Below are 7,601 nucleotides of genomic sequence, written 5' to 3' on the forward strand. Positions count from 1 at the left end.
AGATATTTAACCTTTGCACATGCCAATATTTCCCAATAGCTCACCTCAACTTATTTTTTATAACCTGCATCAGTTTCTTATTAACAATGTGATGAACGGATCATTACCTTTGTCCATGAATATTTCATGTTCAAAATTCTTTTCTAATTTCATGTATGTTAACCTAAAATAAAAGAAAGGCAAACTTTATATGTTCATGTATGTGTGTGTATACACACACAGATACATATGTGCACACAGACACACACAGATATATATGTGCACACACAGACAGACACACACACACACACACACACACAGATGGATAGATGAGAAAAGGGGATTTCAGGCATTATAGCCACTATTACAGCAGGCTCCTAAAATATGGTGATGGGGTTTCTTAATGTTGCCCATTGTCACCCAAGTTATTCCAAGTTCAGAGATATGGAAAGTCATCAATAGACGTTTACTGGTATTTATTGTAAATCACAAATTAATTGAAAAATTTAGATATTATTGAGTTTATAATTGGTAAATACTGAGTTGTATGCATGAGATCTAACTTTATGCACATAACATCAATATAACAACGTCCACTAGACTATATTACTACATTCTATTAAACTTTTAGGCCCAGCCATGGTGTTGCATGCTACTAAGACTATGATACGGAGGCTGGCATTGCATAGCAGGCCAGAGGCCTGGTTCAATTCCTCACCTAACTTAAATACTTGGCAAGCTATAATCTCAGACAGTTGGGAGCCTAAGGTAAGAGAATCATGACAGAACCTGTATTAAAAAGAAAAAGGCACTAACCATATAGTCTAGTGGTTAAGGGAATGAGATCCCACATGTGACTGCATGGTTCAAATCCCAGCCCTAGCAGCTTGAAAATATTCTGGGTGTGTACACAGATGGATAGATGAGAAAAGGGGATTTCAGGCATTATAGCCACTATTACAGCAGGCTCCTAAAATATGGTGATGGGGTTTCTTAATGTTGCCCATTGTCACCCAAGTTATTCCAAGTTCAGAGATATGGAAAGTCATCAATAGACGTTTACTGGTATTTATTGTAAATCACAAATTAATTGAAAAATTTAGATATTATTGAGTTTATAATTGGTAAATACTGAGTTGTATGCATGAGATCTAACTTTATGCACATAACATCAATATAACAACGTCCACTAGACTATATTACTACATTCTATTAAACTTTTAGGCCCAGCCATGGTGTTGCATGCTACTAAGACTATGATACGGAGGCTGGCATTGCATAGCAGGCCAGAGGCCTGGTTCAATTCCTCACCTAACTTAAATACTTGGCAAGCTATAATCTCAGACAGTTGGGAGCCTAAGGTAAGAGAATCATGACAGAACCTGTATTAAAAAGAAAAAGGCACTAACCATATAGTCTAGTGGTTAAGGGAATGAGATCCCACATGTGACTGCATGGTTCAAATCCCAGCCCTAGCAGCTTGAAAATATTCTGGGTGTGTGAGTGTCCATGCCCAAAATCTTGATAGGATGGAGAAATAGAAAAAGGATTGTGGCATATCATGTCCCATCAGGGTACGGCTTCTCCTTTTCTCTCTCTGTTTCTCTGTCTCTCTCTGGAGAGCACAGGTCCCATTAGGCAATTAAAACCATAAATAAATTTAAAAATCATTAAACTTTGAAAGATATAGTCAACAATATTTATTATAATATCAAAGAACTCATTAAACTTTTAAAAGTGTAGTCAATGATATAATATCAAAAATCTAAACTAATTATATATTTAAAATATACTTTATATTTTATTCAAAAATAAAAACCTAATATTTAGTTTTTGATATTCATTATTCTTAAGTATGGTAGCTGCTTATTTTCATTTAACTAATATTTACTGAATCTAAATTAGCACAGTTTTTCTTCATCTCATGTCTCATTTTCACATTCTCATATATTTATTGTTTTCCAAACATGGTTCAAATTCTCCATATTAATTATTTTGCTTACATAATTTCTCAAAATTTATATGCCTCTACTACCAATTTCCATTTTATGTATGCAAATTTACCCATCCTTAAGACATAGTATAAATCCCTCCCTCTTCTTAAAGTATTTTCTGATTTATTGATTTAAAATTTAATGTCTCATTTTACTAAATCCACACTAAACTTTATTTATGCTTATCATTATCTACTTATTTTTTATAATATAGGCAAAGTCCACATTGGCAAGATTTGATTTTATAAGTTCCCATCAGTTTATAAGATTCCTAAGAGGAATAACTATGTTAGCAACAATTTTCTTTCCTGTATCCTCAATGACTTGTGCACCACAGTTAATAGCATGTATTTATTTATTCTTAACTTTGTTTCAAACTCTATTTAAGAAATATGTCACCATATTATTCAGCTTAGTTGAACTAAATTGAGAATAAATTATCAGACATACTAAACATTCTCTGGGGATAATAATTGCTTTTACAAATGCTCTAAAAATTAAAATGTTGGTGAATTAAATGAATTTTTCTTAGGCATACATCAGTTCTAAAATATCATAGTTTTTATTTATTTATTTACTTTTGGGGGGAGATTTTTGCCCTAGGGTGTGTGCACTCACTGGGGAGAGAGACAGACAGACGAAGACAGTGAGAAGGAAAGTGAGAAATCACCCTCCAGGATAGATGGCTACGCCACAATCCTTTCTCCTCTATTCTCCTCCTGGAATCTTGGACATGCACGCATGCACATGCACCAGGCATGATTTTCAACCCACCGGGTCCAGGACTCAAATCATGGTCAGCCATGTGGGAGTCCAGCAATGTAAATGCTACACCATCTGCTGGTACCAGTTTTTGCTTATTATAAATTTATAGAAATCAAAGATTTGCTTAAGATACATACAAACACTGTCTTAACACATATGCTAAAATGGTTCATAAAAGACAAATATAACTATAAAGCCCATGCAAGTTAAATAGTATAATTAAAATGCCAAAGAGTACTAATAGAATTGAAATACTATTTAGCTGTTCTGTTTGGACATTATGAAGGAAAATAGTTACAATAAATAAGGTAGGTAAACTGACCATTGAGAAGATTGATCTAAGAGAGAGTATTGTACCAAATTTATTGCTCAAATTTGTTAAGTTTTCTCTCTGGTGAGCGAACTGCTTTATTGCAAAAATCTCTCTCTAAAAAAATTCTAATCACCAGTATAGTATATTCTGGTTCATAATAACATCTTAATGACAACAGAGGTCAATTTTTTGAAGAAATATGTGGATTGTATTGTTTTTAAGAACTATTTTAAAGGATAGTTATATTTTTACTAAGGTTGGTTCTTACAGCTACTGTCTATAACAGGTAGTCAAGTGTGTTGAGTTTCATGAATCTCTTCAGGTATATTTTATCTTGTGTGAAAATAAAGAAAATAATATTTTAATGAGTTGTCTAGTTCAGTAATAATGGTCTGTGTCAAGACCTGGTAGTAGTAATCATATGCACTGGAAATGATAAACACATTACCACCATGGAATAATTGATAAACGTGAGAAACCAGTGTGAGGCAATTTTTGTGATTAAATGTTTTAAAAAGGTCTTGCCCTAATGTTTTTTTTCAACCCATATCATGAGGAGAAATAGTAAGATCTGATCACAACATATCCCACATTGGGCCTTTGCATGAGTCTTCTTTCAAATGGTCCAGGGCTCTTTGATTTAGTATATTAATTGAATCAATGGAGAGAGAGGGGAGAAACTGCTATGACGTTATAAGCGTAAGATAATTAAATAGTTCTATAAAATGTTTCTACATGTCATTATGTACATACCTTCTTAAACATTCACTATGAAAACCATATATTTGAGTATTTGTTGATATTTGCAGTTTTTCCCTTAATACTGTAATGCTTTAGAGAAAATGCATCTTTACTGCCACAAAAAGACTCACAATATATACTGGAATAATAGCTTCTCTCTACATCATTACCCACCATGAATGGTGTGTGCCCAGTGATTTTCTACTGTTCCACAAAGTCATTAAATGGATCATCTGTATCTTTGCAGATAGTAACAGAACACCAAGTTATTCCAAGTTCAGAGATATGGAAAGTCATCAATAGACGTTTACTGGTATTTATTGTAAATCACAAATTAATTGAAAAATTTAGATATTATTGAGTTTATAATTGGTAAATACTGAGTTGTATGCATGAGATCTAACTTTATGCACATAACATCAATATAACAACGTCCACTAGACTATATTACTACATTCTATTAAACTTTTAGGCCCAGCCATGGTGTTGCATGCTACTAAGACTATGATACGGAGGCTGGCATTGCATAGCAGGCCAGAGGCCTGGTTCAATTCCTCACCTAACTTAAATACTTGGCAAGCTATAATCTCAGACAGTTGGGAGCCTAAGGTAAGAGAATCATGACAGAACCTGTATTAAAAAGAAAAAGGCACTAACCATATAGTCTAGTGGTTAAGGGAATGAGATCCCACATGTGACTGCATGGTTCAAATCCCAGCCCTAGCAGCTTGAAAATATTCTGGGTGTGTGAGTGTCCATGCCCAAAATCTTGATAGGATGGAGAAATAGAAAAAGGATTGTGGCATATCATGTCCCATCAGGGTACGGCTTCTCCTTTTCTCTCTCTGTTTCTCTGTCTCTCTCTGGAGAGCACAGGTCCCATTAGGCAATTAAAACCATAAATAAATTTAAAAATCATTAAACTTTGAAAGATATAGTCAACAATATTTATTATAATATCAAAGAACTCATTAAACTTTTAAAAGTGTAGTCAATGATATAATATCAAAAATCTAAACTAATTATATATTTAAAATATACTTTATATTTTATTCAAAAATAAAAACCTAATATTTAGTTTTTGATATTCATTATTCTTAAGTATGGTAGCTGCTTATTTTCATTTAACTAATATTTACTGAATCTAAATTAGCACAGTTTTTCTTCATCTCATGTCTCATTTTCACATTCTCATATATTTATTGTTTTCCAAACATGGTTCAAATTCTCCATATTAATTATTTTGCTTATATAATTTCTCAAAATTTATATGCCTCTACTACCAATTTCCATTTTATGTATGCAAATTTACCCATCCTTAAGACATAGTATAAATCCCTCCCTCTTCTTAAAGTATTTTCTGATTTATTGATTTAAAATTTAATGTCTCATTTTACTAAATCCACACTAAACTTTATTTATGCTTATCATTATCTACTTATTTTTTATAATATAGGCAAAGTCCACATTGGCAAGATTTGATTTTATAAGTTCCCATCAGTTTATAAGATTCCTAAGAGGAATAACTATGTTAGCAACAATTTTCTTTCCTGTATCCTCAATGACTTGTGCACCACAGTTAATAGCATGTATTTATTTATTCTTAACTTTGTTTCAAACTCTATTTAAGAAATATGTCACCATATTATTCAGTTTAGTTGAACTAAATTGAGAATAAATTATCAGACATACTAAACATTCTCTGGGGATAATAATTGCTTTTACAAATGCTCTAAAAATTAAAATGTTGGTGAATTAAATGAATTTTTCTTAGGCATACATCAGTTCTAAAATATCATAGTTTTTATTTATTTATTTACTTTTGGGGGGAGATTTTTGCCCTAGGGTGTGTGCACTCACTGGGGAGAGAGACAGACAGACGAAGACAGTGAGAAGGAAAGTGAGAAATCACCCTCCAGGATAGATGGCTACGCCACAATCCTTTCTCCTCTATTCTCCTCCTGGAATCTTGGACATGCACGCATGCACATGCACCAGGCATGATTTTCAACCCACCGGGTCCAGGACTCAAATCATGGTCAGCCATGTGGGAGTCCAGCAATGTAAATGCTACACCATCTGCTGGTACCAGTTTTTGCTTATTATAAATTTATAGAAATCAAAGATTTGCTTAAGATACATACAAACACTGTCTTAACACATATGCTAAAATGGTTCATAAAAGACAAATATAACTATAAAGCCCATGCAAGTTAAATAGTATAATTAAAATGCCAAAGAGTACTAATAGAATTGAAATACTATTTAGCTGTTCTGTTTGGACATTATGAAGGAAAATAGTTACAATAAATAAGGTAGGTAAACTGACCATTGAGAAGATTGATCTAAGAGAGAGTATTGTACCAAATTTATTGCTCAAATTTGTTAAGTTTTCTCTCTGGTGAGCGAACTGCTTTATTGCAAAAATCTCTCTCTAAAAAAATTCTAATCACCAGTATAGTATATTCTGGTTCATAATAACATCTTAATGACAACAGAGGTCAATTTTTTGAAGAAATATGTGGATTGTATTGTTTTTAAGAACTATTTTAAAGGATAGTTATATTTTTACTAAGGTTGGTTCTTACAGCTACTGTCTATAACAGGTAGTCAAGTGTGTTGAGTTTCATGAATCTCTTCAGGTATATTTTATCTTGTGTGAAAATAAAGAAAATAATATTTTAATGAGTTGTCTAGTTCAGTAATAATGGTCTGTGTCTAGACCTGGTAGTAGTAATCATACGCACTGGAAATGATAAACACATTACCACCATGGAATAATTGATAAACGTGAGAAACCAGTGTGAGGCAATTTTTGTGATTAAATGTTTTAAAAAGGTCTTGCCCTAATGTTTTTTTTCAACCCATATCATGAGGAGAAATAGTAAGATCTGATCACAACATATCCCACATTGGGCCTTTGCATGAGTCTTCTTTCAAATGGTCCAGGGCTCTTTGATTTAGTATATTAATTGAATCAATGGAGAGAGAGGGGAGAAACTGCTATGACGTTATAAGCGTAAGATAATTAAATAGTTCTATAAAATGTTTCTACATGTCATTATGTACATACCTTCTTAAACATTCACTATGAAAACCATATATTTGAGTATTTGTTGATATTTGCAGTTTTTCCCTTAATACTGTAATGCTTTAGAGAAAATGCATCTTTACTGCCACAAAAAGACTCATAATATATACTGGAATAATAGCTTCTCTCTACATCATTACCCACCATGAATGGTGTGTGCCCAGTGATTTTCTACTGTTCCACAAAGTCATTAAATGGATCATCTGTATCTTTGCAGATAGTAACAGAACATCAAAGCTTTGGTATGCTTAATTATTTACTTAAAGTTTTTTTTTCTTTCTTTTTCTTTTTTGCCTATGGAACTTGGCTGCCACTAAACGATTTATACTAAATCAAAATTTGCTGCTTAAACTGTTCATCCTTCCTCTTTTTACCACCAACACTATCGTTATCGGTGTGGATTCCATTCTGGCTGGAAACCTACCTCTATACACCACTTACCCTTCCACATCCTGTCCAGGCTCAGGGTACTATTCTGAGGATATCATTACCACCAGCTCTCAGTGGGAGGTCTTCATACTCTTCTGAAATAGCTTTTATACTACTCAGTTTTAGGGAAATGAAGAAACGGTAGGTAGAATTACTACTTTAAAGTATAAAATATTTCTTTTAGAAGGTAAATATATAAACAAAGTAAGGATGTTGTGCTATAAAATGATTGATGCATCATTCTTAGGAAGCATTATTACATTCCTTGAATCTTTATATTATTTCAAAA

Source organism: Tupaia chinensis, unplaced genomic scaffold (assembly GCF_000334495.1).
Source record: "Tupaia chinensis unplaced genomic scaffold, TupChi_1.0 Scaffold143687_1, whole genome shotgun sequence".
NCBI classification, from domain to species: domain Eukaryota; kingdom Metazoa; phylum Chordata; class Mammalia; order Scandentia; family Tupaiidae; genus Tupaia; species Tupaia belangeri.